General features: G+C 49.0%; 1 long non-coding RNA gene and 1 pseudogene across 2 annotated transcripts; one reads left to right on the plus strand and one right to left on the minus strand.

Annotated features, from left to right (window-relative positions):
• The first annotated feature begins 26 nt into the window (after positions 1–26).
• LOC127923082 (dedicator of cytokinesis protein 1-like) lies at positions 27–24,635 on the plus strand (annotated as a pseudogene).
• LOC127923081 (uncharacterized) lies at positions 7,138–8,779 on the minus strand. 2 transcript variants are annotated; one of them, XR_008113214.1, is made up of 3 exons: positions 8,249–8,779; positions 7,543–7,602; positions 7,138–7,302 (listed from the first exon to the last, which is right to left on the minus strand). It is a non-coding gene; the product is annotated as an uncharacterized LOC127923081 (long non-coding RNA). The 2 variants fall into 2 exon arrangements; XR_008113215.1 differs by lacking the exon at positions 7,138–7,302 and adding an exon at positions 7,396–7,482.
• Positions 24,636–25,667: the final 1,032 nt, after the last annotated feature.

The raw sequence follows: 25,667 nt of genomic DNA on the forward strand, positions 1-25,667 counted from the left end.
AATCTATTTATTGTGTGTCCTGTCTTTCCCGTCTTCTGTTCCAGGGGATCTTTCCTGCCTGTTACATTCACCTCAAGGAGGCCACCGTTGAAGGCAATGGGTCAGTGCTGATTCTGTTCGTTTTTCGTATTTTTTTTTAGGATGTTTTGACACTTTAGTGAGACGACATGGCAATCAGATGAGGGAGGCTGGCTGGAGGCAGAAATAGAGTGAAAATGTGGTTCCGGGGATTGAACCTTGGTCTCCAGTCGTACTCGTTTAGAAAAGGTGGTTCCGGGGATTGAACCCTGGTCTCCAGTCGGACTCGTATAGAAAAGGTGGTTCCAGATCTGATCTGGGACCAGGCTACAGAGATCTGATCTGTGACCAGGCTAGAGAGATCTGATCTGGGACCAGGGATAGTGAGATCAGATCTGGGACCAGGGATAGTGAGATCAGATCTGGGATCAGGGATAGTGAGATCTGATCTGGGATCAGGGATAGTGAGATCAGATCTGGGACCAGGGCTAGTGAGATCTGATCTGGGATCAGGGATAGTAAAATCTGATCTGGGATCAGGGCTAGTGAGATCTGATCTGGGACCAGGATACTGTAAACTGGAATATGAGTAACTGCTAGGTTGTGGAGTATTTGGTTGTGGTCTGACGTAGTGATACGTGGCCCTTCCTCACTGGTTTGCACGGCTTCTTGGACGGCATCACAGCACCAATCAGCATTCAGATCACGTCCCATTTTTAGTATTTCATTTTCGGAAGAACAACTAACATTTCAAAAGCCTTTTAAGCTGTGAAATAATCAACTGAAGGAAGTAGTTTCAAAAGTAGTTTTGACGAGGATATTTCTGTCAGAAATAAACGTCACATTTTGTTTTAAAAGGCCGTAGTAGTCAGAACACAGTGTGGGACTAATTAGAATTCCAATTAAAACCAGTCAGAATCCAGTTTTGATGCCAGTAAACTCCAGGATCAACAGATGTTTTAGACTGAGCTCTCTGTAATGTGAAATATTGATTTAAAAAAAATGATTCGCACAGCGAAGGGAGAACTCTGACTCTGCTCATATCGCTTTCAAACAAACAACGTTAAAGATTTAGCAGTATGTCTGCAGAAAATAGATTACGTTGTATGACATATAGGATACCTCTTCTAGAGGGACAGTAGAGGACTCTGTATAACATATAGGTTACCTATTCCCTGGTTGTTGTCATGTGTAACCCATCCCTGGCTGTTGTCATGTGTAACCCATCCCTGACTGTTGTTGTCATGTGTAACCCATCCCTGACTGTTGTTATCATGTGTAACCCATCCCTGACTGTTGTTGTCATGTGTAACCCATCCCTGACTGCTGTTATCATGTGTAACCCATCCCTGACTGTTGTTGTCATGTGTAACCCATCCCTGACTGTTGTTGTCATGTGTAACCCATCCCTGACTGTTGTTATCATGTGTAACCCATCCCTGACTGTTGTTGTCATGTGTAACCCATCCCTGACTGTTATCATGTGTAACCCATCCCTGACTGTTGTTATCATGTGTAACCCATCCCTGGCTGTTATCATGTGTAACCCATCCCTGACTGTTGTTATCATGTGTAACCCATCCCTGACTGTTGTTATCATGTGTAACCCATCCCTGACTGTTGTCATGTGTAACCCATCCCTGACTGTTGTTATCATGTGTAACCCATCCCTGGCTGTTATCATGTGTGACCCATCCCTGACTGTTGTTATCATGTGTAACCCATCCCTGACTGTTATCATGTGTAACCCATCCCTGGCTGTTGTTATCATGTGTAACCCATCCCTGGCTGTTGTTATCATGTGTAACCCATCCCTGACTGTTGTTATCATGTGTAACCCATCCCTGACTGTTGTCATGTGTAACCCATCCCTGACTGTTGTCATGTGTAACCCATCCCTGACTGTTGTCATGTGTAACCCATCCCTGACTGTTGTCATGTGTAACCCATCCCTGACTGTTGTTGTCATGTGTAACCCATCCCTGACTGTTGTTATCATGTGTAACCCATCCCTGACTGTTGTTATCATGTGTAACCCATCCCTGACTGTTGTCATGTGTAACCCATCCCTGACTGTTGTCATGTGTAACCCATCCCTGGCTGTTATCATGTGCAACCCATCCCTGGCTGTTATCATGTGTAACCCATCCCTGACTGTTGTTGTCATGTGTAACCCATCCCTGACTGTTGTTATCATGTGTAACCCATCCCTGGCTGTTATCATGTGTAACCCATCCCTGACTGTTGTTATCATGTGTAACCCATCCCTGACTGTTGTTATCATGTGTAACCCATCCCTGACTGTTGTCATGTGTAACCCATCCCTGACTGTTGTCATGTGTAACCCATCCCTGGCTGTTATCATGTGCAACCCATCCCTGGCTGTTATCATGTGTAACCCATCCCTGGCTGTTGTTGTCATGTGTAACCCATCCCTGACTGTTGTTGTCATGTGTAACCCATCCCTGACTGTTGTTATCATGTGTAACCCATCCCTGACTGTTGTTATCATGTGTAACCCATCCCTGACTGTTGTCATGTGTAACCCATCCCTGACTGTTGTCATGTGTAACCCATCCCTGACTGTTGTTGTCATGTGTAACCCATCCCTGACTGTTGTTGTCATGTGTAACCCATCCCTGACTGCTGTTATCATGTGTAACCCATCCCTGACTGTTGTTGTCATGTGTAACCCATCCCTGACTGTTGTTATCATGTGTAACCCATCCCTGACTGTTGTTATCATGTGTAACCCATCCCTGACTGTTGTCATGTGTAACCCATCCCTGACTGTTGTTGTCATGTGTAACCCATCCCTGAATGTTGTTATCATGTGTAACCCATCCCTGACTGTTGTTGTCATATGCAATTAGAATGAGGAATTGGCTCGACTCAACAGTTTAGAGTAACACACATTATTTTAGGTGCTACGTTCAGAAGGCCTCAACTGGATCAAATTAAAAACCATCCCATGATGCTTTGCGGTTCAGTGTATTTTAAGAAGCAGCGGAGGAAACTGCGTTTCTCGGGGCGACAGCCTTTGTCACCTGTGATCCGCCCACTGACCATCTGTCTGTATCTTCAGGCACAAGGAGACGGTGATTCCCAACGAGCTGCCTCTGGTCCAGGAGGTCACCACCACCCTGCGGGAGTGGGCTTCCATATGGAGAGACCTCTACGTGGTGAGTGGAGTATCTACACGCCTAATCTGCACACCTAATCTGCACGCCTAATCTGCACGCCTAATCTACACACCTAATCTACACACCTAATCTACACACCTAATCTACACGCCGTATCTACACACCTAATCTACACGCCGTATCTACACGCCGTATCTACACGCCGTATCTACACGCCTAATCTGCACGCCTAATCTGCACGCCTAATCTGCACGCCTAATCTGCACGCCTAATCTGCACGCCTAATCTACACACCTAATCTACACGCCGTATCTACACACCTAATCTACACACCTAATCTACACGCCGTATCTACACGCCGTATCTGCACGCCTAATCTGCACGCCTAATCTGCACGCCTAATCTGCACACCTAATCTACACACCTAATCTACACACCTAATCTCTCTCTCTTCTGAAGTTACCTCATTGTCTCCATGAGCAGTGTGTGGGTTTCTCTCTCGTCTCCATGAGCAGTGTGGGTTTCTCTCTCGTCTCCATGAGCAGTGTGGGTTTCTCTCTCGTCCCCATGAGCAGTGTGTGGGTTTCTCTCGTCTCCATGAGCAGTGTGTGGGTTTCTCTCTCGTCTCCATGAGCAGTGTGTGGGTTTCTCTCTCGTCTCCATGAGCAGTGTGGGTTTCTCTCTCGTCTCCATGAGCAGTGTGTGGGTTTCTCTCTCGTCTCCATGAGCAGTGTGTGGGTTTCTCTCTCGTCTCCATGAGCAGTGTGGGTTTCTCTCTCGTCTCCATGAGCAGTGTGTGGGTTTCTCTCGTCTCCATGAGCAGTGTGGGTTTCTCTCTCGTCTCCATGAGCAGTGTGTGGGTTTCTCTCGTCTCCATGAGCAGTGTGTGGGTTTCTCTCGTCTCCATGAGCAGTGTGTGGGTTTCTCTCTGCTCCATGAGCAGTGGGTGGGTTTCTCTCTCTGCTCCATGAGCAGTGTGTGGGTTTCTCTCTCGTCTCCATGAGCAGTGTGTGGGTTTCTCTCGTCTCAATGAGCAGTGTGTGGGTTTCTCTCTCGTCTCCATGAGCAGTGTGTGGGTTTCTCTCGTCTCCATGAGCAGTGTGGGTTTCTCTCTCGTCTCCATGAGCAGTGTGTGGGTTTCTCTCGTCTCCATGAGCAGTGTGTGGGTTTCTCTCGTCTCCATGAGCAGTGTGTGGGTTTCTCTCTGCTCCATGAGCAGTGGGTGGGTTTCTCTCTCTGCTCCATGAGCAGTGTGTGGGTTTCTCTCTCATCTCCATGAGCAGTGGGTGGGGTTCTCTCTCGTCTCCATGAGCAGTGGGTGGGTTTCTCTCTCGTCTCCATGAGCAGTGGGTGGGTTTCTCTCTTGTCCCCATGAGCAGTGTGTGGGTTTCTCTCTTGTCTGTAGTAATCTCATTGTACCCATGAACCTGCAACCACATCACCCAGATGTGCCTTGTATAGAATGTTGGATGGTATACCGTAAACAAAAGTGCCTTCCTTAACGTCTCTGTTATTGAGTGTTGGGTCAGATTGTTCATGAGGTGTGTATGATTGTTTGTGTGCTGGTGTTACAGGGGGACAGGCGTGAGATGTTTAACTCTGTCAGGGACATGATCTATGACCTGATCGAGTGGCGATCTCAGATCCTGTCAGGGACGCTCCCACAAGACGAGCTGACTGAGCTAAAACAGAGAGTCACCTCTAAGATCGACTACGGGAACAAGTAAGGAACTGCTGTGTCTCTGTCTCTCTCTGTGTCTCTCTCTCTCTGTCTCTCTCTCTGTCTCTGTCTCTCTCTGTCTCTGTCTCTCTCTCTGTCTCTCTCTGTCTCTCTCTGTCTCTCTGTCTCTCTCGCTCTCTGTCTCTCTCGCTCTCTGTCTCTCTCGCTCTCTGTCTCTCTCGCTCTCTGTCTCTCTCGCTCTCTCTCGCTCTCTTCTTCTCTCTCTCTCTCTCTCGCTCTCTCTCAAGTACCTTATCAAAGAGCAATTTCTCAAGCAGTAATTTTACTAGGACTGTCAGGTATTGGTCTGAGTGGGGGAGGGGAAAACTAGCTGTTATTGGCAGAGAGGTTTGGAACAGTCTTCCTTATTGGTCAGTTAACTAGTCAGTGATGTCACCAGGCAGGCCAAACCTCCATCCCACCACAACAGGCTGTCATGTCACGTGGTCTATCCAAACAGCTCTTACAATAAAAGGGCACAGTTATAATTTTCCCAGCATTATTCCATCCTCCGTAGTGTGAAAATATATAAGAAAATACAATAAAGTCACATTTTTGACTGCGCTGGCCCTTTAACCCCCATTTTTTAAAATCAGATAAGTCAAGCCTAAATCATAGGGGTTTAGTTACTACTGTAGTCCATCACACACTATGGTGCCTATTGCCGGTCCTGCAGGGGTCTGTTGTGGTCCAGACAATGAGCTGGAAATGGAAGAGGTGAGCTGGGCTTCCCCTGGTGTGATGACAATTCCAATACTGCGAGGTGGAGAAATGTCTTTGGCAGGGGAGCAGAGTGGAACACATAGATTAGCTTCCAGCACCATTCACCCCTGAGTGGGATTCTGTGGCGGCTGAAAAACAGAGCTCTAGAGGAGGAGGAGCTGACAAACAGCTCTAGAGGAGGAGGAGCTGAAAAACAGCTCTAGAGGAGGAGGAGCTGAAAAACAGAGCTCCAGAGGAGGAGGAGCTGACAAACAGCTTTAGAGGAGGAGGAGCTGACAAACAGCTCTAGAGGAGGAGGAGCTGACAAACAGCTCTAGAGGAGGAGGAGCTGACAAACAGCTCTAGAGGAGGAGGAGCTGACAAACAGCTCTAGAGGAGGAGGAGCTGACAAACAGCTCTAGAGGAGGAGGAGCTGACAAACAGAGCTCTAGAGGAGGAGGAGCTGACAAACAGAGCTCTAGAGGAGGAGGAGCTGAAAAACAGAGCTCTAGAGGAGGAGGAGCTGAAAACAGAGCTCTAGAGGAGGAGGAGCTGAAAACAGAGCTCTAGAGGAGGAGGAGCTGAAAACAGAGCTCTAGAGGAGGAGGAGCTGAAAACAGAGCTCTAGAGGAGGAGGAGCTGAAAACAGAGCTCTAGAGGAGGAGGAGCTGAAAACAGAGCTCTAGAGGAGGAGGAGCTGAAAACAGAGCTCTAGAGGAGGAGGAGCTGAAAACAGAGCTCTAGAGGAGGAGGAGCTGAAAACAGAGCTCTAGAGGAGGAGGAGCTGAAAACAGAGCTCTAGAGGAGGAGGAGCTGAAAAACAGAGCTCTAGAGGAGGAGCTGAAAAACAGAGCTCTAGAGATGGAGGAGGAGTAGCTGAAAACAGAGCTCTAGAGGAGGAGGAGCTGAAACAGAGCTCTAGAGGAGGAGCTGAAAAACAGAGCTCTAGAGATGGAGGAGTAGTTGAAAACAGCTCTAGAGGAGGAGCTGAAAAACAGAGCTCTAGAGATGGAGGAGGAGGAGTTGAAAAACAGAGCTCTAGAGATGGAGGAGCTGAAAACAGAGCTCTAGAGATGGAGGAGTTGAAAAAAGGCTCTAGAGATGGAGGAGGAGCTGAAAACAGCTTGAGAGATGGAGGAGGAGTTGAAAAATAGAGCTCTAGAGATGGAGGACCTGAAAAACAGAGCTCAAGAGAAGGAGGAGGAGCTAAAACAGAGCTCTGGAGATGGAGGAGTAGCTGAATACAGAGCTCTAGAGGAGGAGCTGAAAAACAGAGCTCTAGAGATGGAGGAGCTGAGAAACAGTTTTAGAAATGGAGCTGCTGAAAAACAGAGCTTTAAAGATGGAGGAGCTGAGAAACAGAGCTCTAGAAATGGAGGAGCTGAAAAACAGAGCTCTAGAGATGGAGGAGCTGAAAAACAGAGCTCTAGAGATGGAGGAGGAGCTGAAAAACAGCTTTAGAGATGGAGGAGGAGCTGAAAAACAGCTTTAGAGATGGAGGAGGAGCTGAAAAACAGATTTAGAGATGGAGCTGAAAATCAGATCTCTAAAAAGAAGAGCAGGAGGAAGCCCAGTATCTAACACTCACTGTTAGGAAATTGATAGGTCCTCTTACTTTTCTGTCTGTCTCTGCCTGGGGGTTTGGCCCATATACTCCACCTCCACGCCCTTCAGTCTCCCCCGCTGTCTCTGCCTGGGGGTTTGGCTCATATACTCCACCTCCACGCCCTTCAGTCTCCCCCCCTGTCTCTGCCTGGGGGTTTGGCTCATATACTCCACCTCCATGCCCTTCAGTCTCCCCCACTGTCTCTGCCTGGGGGTTTGGCTCATATACTCCACCTCCACGCCCTTCAGTCTCCCCCGCTGTCTCTGCCTGGGGGTTTGGCTCATATACTCCACCTCCACGCCCTTCAGTCTCCCCCGCTGTCTCTGCTTGGGGGTTTGGCTCATATACTCCACCTCCACGCCCTTCAGTCTCCCCCGCTGTCTCTGCCTGGGGGTTTGGCTCATATACTCCACCTCCACGCCCTTCAGTCTCCCCCACTGTCTCTGCCTGGGGGTTTGGCTCATATACTCCACCTCCACGCCCTTCAGTCTCCCCCTCTGTCTCTGCCTGGGGGTTTGGCTCATATACTCCACCTCCACGCCCTTCAGTCTCCCCTCTGTCTCTGCCTGGGGGTTTGGCTCATATACTCCACCTCCACGCCCTTCAGTCTCCCCACTGTCTCTGCCTGGGGTTTGGCTCATATACTCCACCTCCACGCCTTCAGTCTCCCCGCTGTCTCTGCCTGGGGGTTTGGCTCATATACTCCACTTCCACACCCTTCAGTCTCCCCACTGTCTCTGCCTGGGGTTTGGCTCATATACTCCACCTCCACGCCCTTCAGTCTCCCCGCTGTCTCTGCCTGGGGGTTTGGCTCATATACTCCACCTCCACGCCCTTCAGTCTCCCCGCTGTCTCTACCTGGGGTTTGGCTCATATACTCCACCTCCACGCCCTTCAGTCTCCCCACTGTCTCTGCCTGGGGTTTGGCTCATATACTCCACCTCCACGCCCTTCAGTCTCCCCGCTGTCTCTACCTGGGGGTTTGGCTCATATCTCCACCTCCACGCCCTTCAGTCTCCCCCCGCTGTCTCTGCCTGGGGTTTGGCTCATATACTCCACCTCCACGCCCTTCAGTCTCCCCCGCTGTCTCTGCCTGGGGGTTTGGCTCATATACTCCACCTCCACGCCCTTCAGTCTCCCCCGCTGTCTCTACCTGGGGGTTTGGCTCATATACTCCACCTCCACGCCCTTCAGTCTCCCCCACTGTCTCTGCCTGGGGGTTTGGCTCATATACGCCACCTCTCCGCTCTTCAGCTCCCTGCTCCTCTGGGTGACCAGATGAGAGGAGAGTGTCAGATATGTCCTTCAGATGAGCCCTGTTCACTTCACTGCTGTATAAACTACCTCCTCTCTCTCTATCCGTCTCTCTCTCTCCGACTGACTCGCTCAGTCTATTTTTCTCTCTGCTCGATCTGTCTCTGATTCTCTCTCGCTCTCCCTCCCTACCGCTTTCCTCCTACTCTGCCAACCTTCTTATCTCTCTGTGTGAAGGGTGTGTATGTTATGAGAAGGCAGAAGGCCCAGGCAGTAGCAATGTGATGTAGGCTGTCTGCTCTCTAACTCTCCTTTCTCTCTCTCTCTCTCTCTCTCTCTCTCTCTCTCTCTCCTCTCTCTCTCTCTCTCTCTCTCTCTCTCTCTCCTCTCTCTCTTCTCTCTCTCTCTCTCTCTCTCTCTCTCCTCCTTCCTGCTCTCTCTCTCTCTCTGCCTCCTTTTTCTCTCTCCTCTCTCTCTCTGCCTCTCCTTTTCCTGCTCTCTCTCTCTCTCTACCTCTCCTTTTTCCTGCTCTCTCTCTCTCTCTCTCTCTACCTCTCCTTTTTCCTCTCTCTCTCTCTCTCTGCCTCTTTTTCCTCCTCTCTCTCTCTGCCTCTCCTTTTTTTCCTGCTCTCTCTCTCTAAGCCTCTCCTTTTTCCTTCTCTCTCTCTCTCTCTCTGCCTCTCCTTTTTCCTTCTCTCTCTCTCTCTGCCTCTCCTTTTTTCCTTCTCTCTCTCTCTCTGCCTCTCCTTTTCCTTCTCTCTCTCTCTCTGCCTCTCCTTTTTCCTTCTCTCTCTCTCTCTGCCTCTCCTTTTTTCCTTCTCTCTCTCTCTCTGCCTCTCCTTTTTCCTGCTCTCTCTCTCTAAGCCTCTCCTTTTTCCTGCTCTCTCTCTCTCTCTCTGCCTCTCCTTTTCCTTCTCTCTCTCTCTCTCTCTGCCTCTCCTTTTTCCTTCTCTCTCTCTCTCTGCCTCTCCTTTTTCCTCTCTCTCTCTCTCTCTGCCTCTCCTTTTTCCTTCTCTCTCTCTCTCTGCCTCTCCTTTTTCCTTCTCTCTCTCTCTCTGCCTCTCCTTTTTCCTGCTCTCTCTCTCTGCCTCTCCATGTCTCTCTCTCCTCCCTCCCACCTCCAAATGTCATATTATGAAAATACAGTGGGGAGAACAAGTATTTGACACACTGCCGATTTTGCAGGTTTTCCTACTTACAAAGCATGTAGAGGTCTGTATTTTTTCACACTTCAACTGTGAGAGACTGAATCGAAAACAAAAATCCAGAAAATCACATTGTATGATTTTTAAGTTATAAATTAGCATGTTATTGCATGACATAAGTATTTGATACATCAGAAAATCAGAACTTAATATTTGGTACAGAAACCTTTGTTTGCAATTACAGAGATCATACGTTTCCTGTAGTTCTTGATTGTTTTAGATTCCGTCTCTCACAGTTGAAGTGTACCTATGATAAAAATGACAGACCTCTACATGCTTTGTAAGTAGGAAAACCTGCAAAATCGGCAGTGTATCAAATACTTGTTCTCCCCACTGTGTACAGTGTTGTAACGATAGTTAAGGTACAAAAGGGAAAATAAATAAGCATAAATATGGGTTGTATTTACAATGGTGTTTGTTCTTCACTGGTTTCCCTTTTCTTGTGGCAACCGGTCATACATATTGCTGCTGTGATGACACACTGTGGTATTTCACCCAGTAGATATGGGAGTTTATCAAAATTGGGTTTGTTTTCAAATGCTTTGTCGGTCTGTGTAATCTGAGGGAAATATGTATCTCTCCTCTCTCTCTCTGCCTCTCTCCATCTCCTCTCCCCTCCTCTCCTCTCCTCTCCTCTCCTCTCCCCTCCTCTCCCCTCCTCTCCCTCTCCCTCTCCCCTCCTCTCCCTCTCTCCTCTCTCCTCTCTCCTTGTATATCAGGTACCTGGATCTAGACCTCGTGGTGAGAGATAAAGATGGCAACATCTTGGACCCCGACTCTACCAGCACCGTCTCTCTCTTCAGAGCCCATGAAGCGGCTTCCAAACAGATCGAGGACAGGATCCAAGAGGAGAAGGTTCAGACATCAATCAGTTCAGACATCAATCAGTTCAGACATCAATCAGTTCAGACATCAATCAGTTCAGACATCAATCAGTTCAGACATCAATCAGTTCAGACATCAATCAGTTCAGACATCAATCAGTTCAGACATCAATCAGTTCAGACATCAATCAGTTCAGACATCAATCAGTTCACATCAATCAGTTCAGACATCAATCAGTTCAGACATCAATCAGTTCAGACATCAATCAGTTCAGACATCAATCAGTTCAGACATCAATCAGTTCAGACATCAATCAGTTCAGACATCAATCAGTTCAGACATCAATCAGTTCAGACATCAATCAGTTCAGACATCAATCAGTTCAGACATCAATCAGTTCAGACATCAATCAGTTCAGACATCAATCAGTTCAGACATCAATCAGTTCAGACATCAATCAGTTCAGACATCAATCAGTTCAGACATCAATCAGTTCAGACATCAATCAGTTCACATCAATCAGTTCAGACATCAATCAGTTCAGACATCAATCAGTTCAGACATCAATCAGTTCAGACATCAATCAGTTCAGACATCAATCAGTTCAGACATCAATCAGTTCAGACATCAATCAGTTCAGACATCAATCAGTTCAGACATCAATCAGTTCAGACATCAATCAGTTCAGACATCAATCAAGTTTAGACATCAATCAGTTCAGACATCAATCAGTTCAGACATCAATCAGTTCAGACATCAATCAGTTCAGACATCAATCAGTTCAGACATCACTTGCTTCTGCTTGCTCGCTCCCAACGAGCAAGCAGAAGATCACGTCAACGATATGCACAGGAAATAAGAAATGAAACATCCCGTTTTTGCCACATGGTCTCCCCAGTGAGAGGCAGCGATGTGGAATGAAATTCTCTGTGAGAGATGCTGTGTTATTATAGAACATGTTAACACTATTCAGGCCTTTTCCTCTCTCACCTCCTGTACGTCATGAACAACTGCCACCTCTCCTCTCTCTCCCTGCCCTCTCCTCTCTCTCCCTGCCCTCTCCTCTCCCTCCCTGCCACCTCTCCTCTCTCTCCCTGCCACCTCTCCTCTCTCTCCCTGCCACCTCTCCTCTCTCTCCCTGCCCTCTCCTCTCTCTCCCTGCCCTCTCCTCTCCCTGCCACCTCTCCTCTCTCTCCCTGCCACCTCTCCTCTCTCTCCCTGCCACCTCTCCTCTCTCTCCCTGCCACCTCTCCTCTCTCTCCCTGCCACCTCTCCTCTCTCTCCCTGCCACCTCTCCTCTCTCTCCCTGCCACCTCTCCTCTCTCTCCCTGCCCCCTCTCCTCTCTCTCCCTGCCCCCTCTCCTCTCTCTCCCTGCCACCTCTCCTCTCTCTCCCTGCCCTCTCCTCTCTCTCCCATCCCTCTCCTCTCTCTCCCTGCCTTGTCCTCTCTCTCCCTGCCCTCTCCTCTCTCTCCCCGCCACCTCTCCTCTCTCTCCCCGCCACCTCTCCTCTCTCTCTCCCCGCCCTCTCCTCTCTCTCCCTGCCCTCTCCTCTCTCTCCCTGCCCTCTCCTCTCTCTCCCTGCCACCTCTCCTCTCTCTCCCTGCCACCTCTCCTCTCTCTCCCTGCCACCTCTCCTCTCTCTCCCTGCCACCTCTCCTCTCTCTCCCTGCCACCTCTCCTCTCTCTCCCTGCCCTCTCCTCTCTCTCCCTGCCCTCTCCTCTCTCTCCCTGCCCTCTCCTCTCTCTCCCTGTCACCTCTCCTCTCTCTCCCTGCCACCTCTCCTCTCTCTCCCTGCCACCTCTCCTCTCTCTCCCTGCCCTCTCCTCTCTCTCCCATCCCTCTCCTCTCTCTCCCTGCCTTGTCCTCTCTCTCCCTGCCCTCTCCTCTCTCTCCCCGCCACCTCTCCTCTCTCTCCCCGCCACCTCTCCTCTCTCTCCCTGCCCTCTCCTCTCTCTCCCTGCCCTCTCCTCTCTCTCCCTGCCCTCTCCTCTCTCTCCCTGCCCCCTCTCCTCTCTCTCCCTGCCCCTCTCCTCTCTCTCCCTGCCCCCTCTCCTCTCTCTCCCTGCCACCTCTCCTCTCTCTCCCTGCCACCTCTCCTCTCTCTCCCTGCCACCTCTCCTCTCTCTCCCTGCCCTCTCCTCTCTCTCCCTGCCCTCTCCTCTCTCTCCCTGCCCTCTCCTCTCTCTCCCTGCCACCTCTCCTCTCTCTCCCTGCCACCTCTCCTCTCTCTCCCTGCCACCTCTCCTCTCTCTCCCTGCCACCTCTCCTCTCTCTCCCTGCCCCCTCTCCTCTCTCTCCCTGCCACCTCTCCTCTCTCTCCCTGCCCTCTCCTCTCTCTCCCATCCCTCTCCTCTCTCTCCCATCCCTCTCCTCTCTCTCCCTGCCCTCTCCTCTCTCTCCCCGCCACCTCTCCTCTCTCTCCCCGCCCCCTCTCCTCTCTCTCCCCGCCCTCTCCTCTCTCTCCCTGCCCTCTCCTCTCTCTCCCTGCCCTCTCCTCTCTCTCCCTGCCCTCTCCTCTCTCTCCCTGCCCTCTCCTCTCTCTCCCTGCACTCTCCTCTCTCTCCCTGCCCCTCTCCTCTCTCCCTGCCCTCTCCTCTCTCTCCCTGCCCTCTCCTCTCTCTCCCTGCCCTCTCCTCTCTCTCCCTGCCCTCTCCTCTCTCTCCCTGCCACCTCTCCTCTCTCTCCTGCCACCTCTCCTCTCACTCCCTGCCACCTCTCCTCTCTCTCCCTGCCACCTCTCCTCTCTCCCTGCCACCTCTCCTCTCTCTCCCTGCCACCTCTCCCTCTCTCCCTGCCCTCTCCTCTCTCTCCCTGCCCTCTCCTCTCTCTCCCTGCCCTCTCCTCTCTCTCCCTGCCACCTCTCCTCTCTCTCCCTGCCACCTCTCCTCTCTCTCCCTGCCACCTCTCCTCTCTCTCCCTGCCCTCTCCTCTCTCTCCCATCCCTCTCCTCTCTCTCCCCTCCCTCTCCTCTCTCTCCCTGCCCCCTCTCCTCTCTCTCCCTGCCACCTCTCCTCTCTCTCCCTGCCACCTCTCCTCTCTCTCCCTGCCCTCTCCTCTCTCTCCCTGCCCTCTCCTCTCTCTCCCCGCCACCTCTCCTCTCTCTCCCTGCCACCTCTCCTCTCTCTCCCTGCCACCTCTCCTCTCTCTCCCTGCCACCTCTCCTCTCTCTCCCTGCCCTCTCCTCTCTCTCCCTGCCACCTCTCCCTCTCTCTCCCTGCCACCTCTCCTCTCTCTCCCTGCCACCTCTCCTCTCTCTCCCTGCCCCCTCTCCTCTCTCTCCCTGCCCCCTCTCCTCTCTCTCCCTGCCCCCTCTCCTCTCTCTCCCTGCCACCTCTCCTCTCTCTCCCTGCCACCTCTCCTCTCTCTCCCTGCCTTGTCCTCTCTCTCCCTGCCCTCTCCTCTCTCTCCCCGCCAACTCTCCTCTCTCTCCCCGCCACCTCTCCTCTCTCCTCTCTCTCCCCGCCAACTCTCCTCTCTCTCCCTGCCAACTCTCCTCTCTCTCCCCGCCACCTCTCCTCTCTCTCTCCCTGCCTGAATCTCCATCCTAAATTGCACCCTATTCCCTATATAATGCACTACTTTTGACGAGGGCCCTATAGGGATTATGATGCCATTTGGGGCTCAGCCTATGAAGTGACTCTAAATTGGTTAAGTGCCCTTCAGCTATGAGTTGTATTCTTGTGAGACCTTTCCATCTCTGCCTTTGTGTATACATGGAGTGATATTACATTGTCTCAGGTCACCATCATGAATGTTAATGCCTTCTTTCAGATGTTTTTTTAAGGGCTTTGTGAATTTTAATCAGAACTAGCACCTCTTCTCAAAATCATTATCACATACAGTACCAGTCATTCAGGGATGTTCTTAGTTTAAAAAAATAATTTTCTACATTGTAAAATAATAGTGAAGACATCAACTATGGAATAACACAGTTACCAAAAAAGTGTCAAACAAATCCAAATTATATTTTAGTTTCTTCAAAGTAGCCACCTTTTGCCTTGACAGCTTTGCACACTCTTGGCATTCTCTCAACCAGCTCCTCCTGGAATTCTTGAAGGAGTAGTAACCCAGGCACTATCTACTATCTGTCCAGTCTAATGAAGATGGGTCTGACTGATGGGGTATAGCAGTTCAGTCTAATGAAGATGGGTCTGACTGATGGGGAATAGCAGTTCAGTCTAATGAAGATGGGTCTGGCTGATGGGGAATAGCAGTTCAGTCTAATGAAGATGGGTCTGACTGATGGGGAATTACAGTCTAGTCTAATGAAGATGGGTCTGACTGATGGGGAATAACAGTCCAGTCTAATGAAGATGGGGAATAACAGTCCAGTCTAATGAAGATGGGTCTGACTGATGGGGAATTACAGTCTAGTCACTGTGTCCATCCTCAGTGCTGAAAACTAGCTAAGAATCACCTTCAAATGTCTCTCTTGTGTGTGTGATTCTCAACCTTCTTTAACCTTCATAGGCCCTTGGCCCAGATGATATGACAGTCAGGCTAGTGAAGACTACTGGACCCTGTATTAAATACAACATCTCTGTTCCCTCCTCCTCTCCCTGGGACAGTCTCAGAAACAGAATGTAGATCTGAGCAGGCAGGCCAAGTTCGCCCAGACACCGTCCTTCGCTCTCTTCGTCACCCTGAAGAACGTGGTGTGTAAGATCGGAGAAGATGCAGAGGTCCTCATGCCAAACTCTACGACCCTGTTGAGTCAAAGTTCATCAGGTATGTAACCTCCTATGACGTCATAGGGTTAAATGTCATCATGTATAGTGCATAGAGCCCATAGGGAGAGTCTTGCATTGTGGGTTTTGTAGTCGACTTGAGCTTCAACAGATTTCCGCAACGATTTTCCCAAGTTACTACCAAACTTACCATAACGACAAATTGAGACGTTTGCTGACAAAAAAATATTGTTCTTATTTGACACTGCAATTTATAGGAATGAGTTGTTTAGAATTGTTTCTTTTAAGGTTAAAGGTCATCAGGTATGTTCCTCTGTGGCCCTCTGAGGGTTAAAGTTGATCAGGTGGTCATCAGGTATGTTCCTCTGTGGCCCTCTGAGGGTTAAAGTTGATCAGGTATGCCAAGGGTCGCAAGAGTTCTGGACATTTTCTCAAATTTCCACATTTTCCTGAAATCCCAGTTGAAAGATTCCTCCCTGGTTGGAGGATTCCCTCCTGGTTAGAGGATTCCCTCCCTGGTTAGAGGATTCCTCCCTGGTTAGAGGATTCCCTCCCTGGTTAGAGCATTCCCTCCTGGTTAGAGGATTCCCTCCTGGTTAGAGCATTCCCTCCCTGGTTAGAGGATTCCCTCCTTGGTTAGAGCATTCCCTCCCTGGTTAGAGGATTCCCTCCCCGGTTAGAGGATTCCCTCCCCGGTTAGAGGATTCCCTCCCCGGTTGAAGGATTCCCTCCCCGGTTAGAGCATTCCCTCCCTGGTTAGAGGATTCCCTCCTGGTTAGAGGATTCCCTCCCGGTTAGAGGATTCCCTCCCGGTTAGAGGATTCCTCCCGGTTAGAGGATTCCCTCCCCGGTTAGAGGATTCCCTCCCGGTTAGAGGATTCCCTCCTGGTTAGAGGATTCCCTCCCGGTTAGATGATTCCCTCCCTGGTTAGAGCATTCCCTCCCTGGTTAGAGGATTCCCTCCTTGGTTGGAGGATTCCCTCCCTGGTTAGAGCATTCCCTCCCTGGTTGGAGCATTCCCTCCTGGTTGGAGGATTCCCTCCCTGGTTAGAGCATTCCCTCCCTGGTTGGAGGATTCCCTCCCTGGTTAGAGCATTCCCTCCCTGGTTAGAGCATTCCCTCCCTGGTTAGAGCATTCCCTCCCTGGTTAGAGCATTCCCTCCCTGGTTAGAGGATTCCCTCCCTGGCATTCCCTCCCCGGTTAGAGGATTCCCTCCCCGGTTAGAGGATTCCCTCCCCGGTTAGAGGATTCCCTCCCCGGTTAGAGCATTCCCTCCCCGGTTAGAGCATTCCCTCCCTGGTTAGAGCATTCCCTCCCCGGTTAGAGGATTCCCTCCCTGGTTAGAGCATTCCCTCCCGGTTGAAGGATTCCCTCCTGGTTAGAGGATTCCTCCTGGTTAGAGGATTCCCTCCTGGTTAGAGGATTCCCTCCCTGGTTAGAGGATTCCCTCCCTGGTTAGAGCTTTCCCTCCCTGGTTAGAGCTTTCCCTCCCTGGTTAGAGGATTCCCTCCCTGGTTAGAGGATTCCTCCTGGTTAGAGGATTCCCTCCTGGTTAGAGGATTCCTCCTGGTTAGTGGATTCCCTCCTGGTTAGAGGATTCCCTCCTGGTTATTTCCTCACTATTGTGGGAATCCTCTCATCAGGATTCCTGGAGAACCTCTGAATCATGGGAATAGTATTGCCCTAGGCCCGAGTCCAGAGCCAGGAACGTTACAGCACAGACCCGGCTGCCAGCCTGCCTGGGGGTTTTCTCTTGTTCCAGGATACTGTTCAGGACACGTCTCATCTGCGTACGACATTAGTCAGTCGATTGTCATTTGTTCATCTTGAGACTAGAGAGTTGATTTGTGATGCCAGATTGTAACGCTAAAAGGTTGATGTTGGTTCTTCCCCTCCTCCCCAGTGAGAATTACCTGGTGCGATGGTCCAGTCAAGGCCTGGTGAAGGATATCGACCAGCTACATAACCTGAGATCAGTCTTCACTGTGAGTATATGTAGATATAGACCAGCTACATAACCTGAGATCAGTCTTCACTGTGAGTATATGTAGATATAGACCAGCTACATAACCTGAGATCAGTCTTCAATGTGAGTATATGTAGATATAGACCAGCTACATAACCTGAGATCAGTCTTCACTGTGAGTATATGTAGATATAGACCAGCTACATAACCTGAGATCAGTCTTCACCGTGAGTATATGTAGATATAGACCAGCTACATAACCTGAGATCAGTCTTCACCGTGAGTATATGTAGATATAGACCAGCTACATAACCTGAGATCAGTCTTCACCGGGAGTATATGTAGATATAGACCAGCTACATAACCTGAGATCAGTCTTCACTGTGAGTATATGTAGATATAGACCAGCTACATCAAATCAAATCAAATCAAATTTATTTATATAGCCCTTCGTACATCAGCTGATATCTCAAAGTGCTGTACAGAAACCCAGCCTAAAACCCCAAACAGCAAACAATGCAGGTGTAAAAGCACGGTGGCTAGGAAAAACTCCCTAGAAAGGCCAAAACCTAGGAAGAAACCTAGAGAGGAACCGGGCTATGTGGGGTGGCCAGTCCTCTTCTGGCTGTGCCGGGTAGAGATTATAACAGAACATGACCAAGATGTTCAAATGTTCATAAATGACCAGCATGGTCGAATAATAATAAGGCAGAACAGTTGAAACTGGAGCAGCAGCACAGTCAGGTGGACTGGGGACAGCAAGGAGCCTTCATGTCAGGTAGTCCTGGGGCACGGTCCTAGGGCTCAGGTCAGTTGAAACTGGAGCAGGAGCATGGCCAGGTGGACTGGGGACAGCAAGGAGTCCTCATGTCAGGTAGTCCTGGGACATGGTCCTAGGGCTCAGGTCCTCCGAGAGAGAGAAAGAAAGAGAGAAGGAGAGAATTAGAGAACGCACACTTAGATTCACACAGGACACCGAATAGGACAGGAGAAGTACTCCAGATATAACAAACTGACCCTAGCCCCCGACACAAACTACTGCAGCATAAATACTGGAGGCTGAGACAGGAGGGGTCAGGAGACACTGTGGCCCCATCCGAGGACACCCCCGGACAGGGCCAAACAGGAAGGATATAACCCCACCCACTTTGCCAAAGCACATCCCCACACCACTAGAGGGATATCTTCAACCACCAACTTACCATCCTGAGACAAGGCCGAGTATAGCCCACAAAGATCTCCGCCACGGTACAACCAAGGGGGGCAACCCAGACAGGCCGACCACAACAGTGAATCAACCCACCCAGGTGACGCACCCCCAGGGACGGCACGAGAGAGCCCCAGCAAGCCAGTGACTCAGCCCCGTAACAGGGTTAGAGGCAGAGAATCCCAGTGGAAAGAGGGGAACCGGCCAGGCAGAGACAGCAAGGGCGGTTCGTTGCTCCAGAGCCTTTCCGTTCACCTTCCCACTCCTGGGCCAGACTACACTCAATCATATGACCCACTGAAGAGATGAGTCTTCAGTAAAGACTTAAAGGTTGAGACCGAGTTTGCGTCTCTGACATGGGTAGGCAGACCGTTCCATAAAAATGGAGCTCTATAGGAGAAAGCCCTGCCTCCAGCTGTTTGCTTAGAAATTCTAGGGACAATTAGAGGCCTGCGTCTCTTGTGACCGTAGCGTACGTGTAGGTATGTACGGCAGGACCAAATCAGAGAGGTAGGTAGGAGCAAGCCCATGTAATGCTTTGTAGGTTAGCAGTAAAACCTTGAAATCAGCCCTTGCTTTGACAGGAAGCCAGTGTAGAGAGGCTAGCACTGGAGTAATATGATCAAATTTTTTGGTTCTAGTCAGGATTCTAGCAGCCGTATTTAGCACTAACTGAAGTTTATTTAGTGCTTTATCCGGTAGCCGGAAAATAGAGCATTGCAGTAGTCTAACCTAGAAGTGACAAAAGCATGGATTAATTTTTCTGCATCATTTTTGGACAGAAAGTTTCTGATTTTTGCAATGTTACGTAGATGGAAAAAGCTGTCCTCGAAATGGTCTTGATATGTTCTTCAAAAGAGAGATCAGGGTCCAGAGTAACGCCGAGGTCCTTCACAGTTTTATTTGAGACGACTGTACAACCATTAAGATTAATTGTCAGATTCAACAGAAGATCTCTTTGTTTCTTGGGACCTAGAACAAGCATCTCTGTTTTGTCCGAGTTTAATAGTAGAAAGTTTGCAGCCATCCACTTCCTTATGTCTGAAACACATGCTTCTAGCGAGGGCAATTTTGGGGCTTCACCATGTTTCATTGAAATGTACAGCTGTGTGTCATCCGCATAGCAGTGAAAGTTTACATTATGTTTTCGAATAACATCCCCAAGAGGTAAAATATATAGTGAAAACAATAGTGGTCCTAAAACAGAACCTTGAGGAACACCGAAATGTACAGTTGATTTGTCAGAGGACAAACCATTCACAGAGACAAACTGATATCTTTCCGACAGATAAGATCTAAACCAGGCCAGAACTTGTCCGTGTAGACCAATTTGGGTTTCCAATCTCTCCAAAAGAATGTGGTGATCGATGGTATCAAAAGCAGCACTAAGGTCTAGGAGCACGAGGACAGATGCAGAGCCTCGGTCCGATGCCATTAAAATGTCATTTACCACCTTCACAAGTGCCGTCTCAGTGCTATGATGGGGTCTAAAACCAGACTGAAGCATTTCGTATACATTGTTTGTCTTCAGGAAGGCAGTGAGTTGCTGTGCAACAGCCTTTCTAAAATCTTTGAGAGGAATGGAAGATTCGATATAGGCCGATAGTTTTTTATATTTTCTGGGTCAAGGTTTGGCTTTTTCAAGAGAGGCTTTATTACTGCCACTTTTAGTGAGTTTGGTACACATCCAGTGGATAGAGAGCCGTTTATTATGTTCAACATAGGAGGCCAAGCACAGGAAGCAGCTCTTTCAGTAGTTTAGTTGGAATAGGGTCCAGTATACAGCTTGAAGGTTTAGAGGCCATGATTATTTTCATCATTGTGTCAAGAGATATAGTACTAAAACACTTGAGCGTCTCTCTTGATCCTAGGTCCTGGCAGAGTTGTGCAGACTCAGGACAACTGAGGTTTGGAGGAATACGCAGGTTTAAAGAGGAGTCCGTAATTTGCTTTCTAATAATCATAATCTTTTCCTCAAAGAAGTTCATGAATTTATCACTGCTAAAGTGAAAGTCATCCTCTCTTGGGAATGCTGCTTTTTAGTTAGCTTTGCCACAGTATCAAAAGGAATTTCGGATTGTTCTTATTTTCCTCAATTAAGTTAGAAAAATAGGACGATCGAGCAGCAGTAAGGGCTCTTCGGTACTGCACGGTACCGTCCTTCCAAGCTAGTCGGAAGACTTCCAGTTTGGTGTGGCGCCATTTCCGTTCCAATTTTCTGGAAGCTTGCTTCAGAGCTCGGGTATTTTCTGTGTACCAGGGAGCTAGTTTCTTATGAGACATTTTTTTTAGTTTTTAGGGGTGCAACTGCATCTAGGGTATTGCGCAAGGTTAAATTGAGATCCTCAGTTAGGTGGTTAACGGATTTTTGTCCTCTGGCGTCCTTGGGTAGGCAGAGGGAGTCTGGAAGGGCATCAAGGAATCTTTGTGTTGTCTGTGAATTTATAGCACGACTTTTGATGTTCCTTGGTTGGGGTCTGAGCAGATTATTTGTTGCAATTGCAAACGTAATAAAATGGTGGTCCGATAGTCCAGGATTATGAGGAAAAACATTAAGATCCACAACATTTATTCCATGGGACAAAACTAGGTCCAGCGTATGACTGTGACAGTGAGTGGGTCCAGAGACATGTTGGACAAAACCCACTGAGTCGATGATGGCTCCAAAAGCCTTTTGGAGTGGGTCTGTGGACTTTTCCATGTGAATATTAAAGTCACCAAAGATTAGAATATTATCTGCAATGACTACAAGGTCTGATAGGAATTCAGGGAACTCAGTGAGAAACGCTGTATATGGCCCAGGAGGCCTGTAAACAGTAGCTATAAAAAGTGATTGAGTAGGCTGCATAGATTTCATGACTAGAAGCTCAAAAGACGAAAACGTCATTTTTTTTTTTTGTAAATTGAAATTTGCTATCGTAAATGTTAGCAACACCTCCGCCTTTGCGGGATGCACGGGGATATGGTCACTAGTGTAGCCAGGAGGTGAGGCCTCATTTAACACAGTAAATTCATCAGGCTTAAGCCATGTTTCAGTCAGGCCAATCACATCAAGATTATGATCAGTGATTAGTTCATTGACTATAATTGCCTTTGAAGTAAGGGATCTAACATTAAGTAGCCCTATTTTGAGATGTGAGGTATCATGATCTCTTTCAGTAATGACAGGAATGGAGGTGGTCTTTATCCTAGTGAGATTGCTAAGGCGAACACCGCCATGTTTAGTTTTGCCCAACCTAGGTCGAGGCACAGACACGGTCTCAATGGTGATAGCTGAGCTGACTACACTGACTATGCTAGTGACAGACTCCACTATGCTGGCAGGCTGGCTAATAGCCTGCTGCCTGGCCTGCACCCTATTTCATTGTGGAGCTAGAGGAGTTAGAGCCCTGTCTATGTTAACCTGAGATCATAACCTGAGATCAGTCTTCACTGTGAGTATATGTAGATATAGACCAGCTACATAACCTGAGATCAGTCTTCACTGTGAGTATATGTAGATATAGACCAGCTACATAACCTGAGATCAGTCTTCACTGTGAGTATATGTAGATATAGACCAGCTACATAACCTGAGATCAGTCTTCACCGTGAGTATATGTAGATATAGACCAGCTACATAACCTGAGATCAGTCTTCACCGTGAGTATATGTAGATATAGACCAGCTACATAACCTGAGATCAGTCTTCACCGTGAGTATATGTAGATATAGACCAGCTACATAACCTGAGATCAGTCTTCACCGTGAGTATATGTAGATATAGACCAGCTACATAACCTGAGATCAGTCTTCACCGGGAGTATATGTAGATATAGACCAGCTACATAACCTGAGATCAGTCTTCACTGTGAGTATATGTAGATATAGACCAGCTACATAACCTGAGATCAGTCTTCACTGTGAGTATATGTAGAGTGTTGGCTGCTACCTCACGGTTGTTTACCCAGACCTGTCTTGAGGGATGTCGGTGTGTGTGTGTGTGTGTGTGTGTTTACCCCCCCTGTTTGGGCGGCTGTGTTTGTGAAGCTCCCCGGCTCTGAAAGAAAGAGGACGACCCAGAGCGACCCGGTTTGTTTGTCAAAGGTCACCTCTCTACTAATGGCTGGCTTGGGGCAGCCCGGGTCACCAAGCGCCTACGTACGACGAGCTAGTTGGCGCCCGCTACTCCGCTCGCTACACTGGCGGCACAGCATGGATCACAGCAGGACATGAACCATGGACACAATTAAATAGGGAGTTAAAGCAATTTGGGAGTGAAAACAGGCCTCCTGAACAAACGTTTATCCTCCTTTGAAATGGTTCTGTCAGCCTGGTGGTGTTACTGCTGTAGTCTAATGAACAGATCAGCCTGGTGGTGGTGGTGTTACTGCAGTCTAATAAACAGATCAGCCTGGTGGTGGTACTGCTGTAGTCTAATAAACAGATCAGCCTGGTGGTGGTACTGCTGTAGTCTAATAAACAGATCAGCCTGGTGGTGTTACTGCTGCAGTCTAATAAACAGATCAGCCTGGTGGTGTTACTGCTGCAGTCTAATAAACAGATCAGCCTGGTGGTGTTACTGCTGTAGTCTAATAAACAGATCAGCCTGGTGGTGGTACTGCTGTAGTCTAATAAACAGATCAGCCTGGTGGTGTTACTGCTGTAGTCTAATAAACAGATCAGCCTGGTGGTGTTACTGTTGCAGTCTAATAAACAGATCAGCCTGATGGTGGTGGTGTTACTGCTGCAGTCTAATAAACAGATCAGCCTGGTGGTGGTGTTACTGCTGTAGTCTAATAAACAGATCAGCCTGGTGGTGTTACTGCTGTAGTCTAATAAACAGATCAGCCTGGTGGTGTTACTGCTGTAGTCTAATAAACAGATCAGCCTGGTGGTGGTACTGCTGTAGTCTAATAAACAGATCAGCCTGGTGGTGTTACTGTTGCAGTCTAATAAACAGATCAGCCTGGTGGTGTTACTGCTGCAGTCTAATAAACAGATCAGCCTGGTGGTGTTACTGCTGCAGTCTAATAAACAGATCAGCCTGGTGGTGTTACTGCTGCAGTCTAATAAACAGATCAGCCTGGTGGTGTTACTGCTGTAGTCTAATAAACAGATCAGCCTGGTGGTGTTACTGCTGTAGTCTAATAAACAGATCAGCCTGGTGGTGTTACTGCTGTAGTCTAATAAACAGATCAGCCTGGTGGTGTTACTGCTGCAGTCTAATAAACAGATCAGCCTGGTGGTGTTACTGCTGTAGTCTAATAAACAGATCAGCCTGGTGGTGTTACTGCTGTAGTCTAATAAACAGATCAGCCTGGTGGTGTTACTGCTGTAGTCTAATAAACAGATCAGCCTGGTGGTGTTACTGCTGCAGTCTAATAAACAGACCAGCCTGGTGGTGTTACTGCTGTAGTCTAATAAACAGATCAGCCTGGTGGTGTTACTGCTGCAGTCTAATAAACAGATCAGCCTGGTGGTGTTACTGCTGTAGTCTAATAAACAGATCAGCCTGGTGGTGTTACTGCTGTAGTCTAATAAACAGATCAGCCTGGTGGTGTTACTGCTGTAGTCTAATAAACAGACCAGCCTGGTGGTGTTACTGCTGCAGTCTAATAAACAGATCAGCCTGGTGGTGTTACTGCTGCAGTCTAATAAACAGATCAGTCTGGTGGTGTTACTGCTGCAGTCTAATAAACAGATCAGCCTGGTGGTGTTACTGCTGTAGTCTAATAAACAGATCAGCCTGGTGGTGTTACTGCTGTAGTCTAATAAACAGATCAGCCTGGTGGTGTTACTGCTGCAGTCTAATAAACAGATCAGCCTGGTGGTGTTACTGCTGTAGTCTAATAAACAGATCAGCCTGGTGGTGTTACTGCTGCAGCCTAATAAACAGATCAGCCTGGTGGTGTTACTGCTGCAGTCTAATAAACAGATCAGTCTGGTGGTGTTACTGCTGCAGTCTAATAAAACAGATCAGCCTGGTGGTGTTACTGCTGCAGTCTAATAAACAGATCAGCCTGGTGGTGTTACTGCTGCAGCCTAATAAACAGATCAGCCTGGTGGTGTTACTGCTGCAGCCTAATAAACAGATCAGCCTGGTGGTGTTACTGCTGCAGTCTAATAAACAGATCAGCCTGATTATTATGAGCCGTTCTCCAATCAGCTGCTTCCTGTGTTGGGCAGTTCTGTTACCAAGGCGTAGCTCAGTGGTCATACTGCAGCTCCGTGGTCATACTGCGGCGTAGCTCTGTGGTCATACTGTGGCGTAGCTCCGTGGTCATACTGCGGCGTAGCCCCGTGGTCATACTGTAGCTCCGTGGTCATACTGTAGCTCCGTGGTCATACTGTAGCTCCGTGGTAACACTGCAGCTCCGTGGTCATACTGCAGCTCCGTGGTCATACTGCAGCGTTGCTCCGTGGTCATACTGCAGCGTTGCTCCGTGGTCATACTGCAGCGTTGCTCCGTGGTCATACTGCAGCTCCGTGGTCATACTGCAGTTCCGTGGTCATACTGTAGCACAGCTCCGTGGTCATACTGCAGCTCAGTGGTCATACTGCAGCTACGTGGTCATACTGCAGCGCATCTCCGTGGTCATACTGCAGCGCATCTCCGTGGTCATACTGCAGCTCCGTGGTTATACTGCAGCTCCGTGGTCATACTGCAGCTCCGTGGTCATACTGCAGCTCCGTGGTCATACTGTAGCATAGTTCCGTGGTCATACTGCAGCTCCGTGGTCATACTGCAGCTCCGTGGTCATACTGCAGCTCCGTGGTCATACTGCAGCTCCGTGGTCATACTGCAGCTCCGTGGTCATACTGCAGCTCCGTGGTCATACTGCAGCTCCGTGGTCATACTGCAGCTCCGTCGTCATACTGCAGCTCCGTGGTCATACTGCAGCTCCGTGGTCATACTGCAGCTCCGTGGTCATACTGCAGCGCATCTCCGTGGTTATACTGCAGCTCCGTGGTCATACTGCAGCTCCGTGGTCATACTGTAGCGTAGTTCCATGGTCATACTGCAGCTCCGTGGTTATACTGCAGCTCCGTGGTCATACTGCAGCTCCGTGGTCATACTGCAGCTCCGTGGTAATATGTAATAGCTCTTTCTCAGTGTTTCCTCATCCTGGTCCTGGGGACCTAAATGGGGTTTGTTTGCTGTTTCCCGACACATCCCGTTCATCTCATCTGTTTCATCTAGCATTTCATCCAGGTGTGTAGTACCAGGCATTTCATCCAGGTGTGTAGTACCAGAGCATTTCATCCAGGTGTGTAGTACCAGAGCATTTCATCCAGGTGTGTAGTACCAGAGCATTTCATCCAGGTGTGTAGTACCAGAGCATTTCA

Source organism: Oncorhynchus keta, unplaced genomic scaffold (genome assembly GCF_023373465.1).
Source record: "Oncorhynchus keta strain PuntledgeMale-10-30-2019 unplaced genomic scaffold, Oket_V2 Un_contig_28251_pilon_pilon, whole genome shotgun sequence".
Classification (NCBI taxonomy): Eukaryota; Metazoa; Chordata; class Actinopteri; order Salmoniformes; family Salmonidae; genus Oncorhynchus; species Oncorhynchus keta.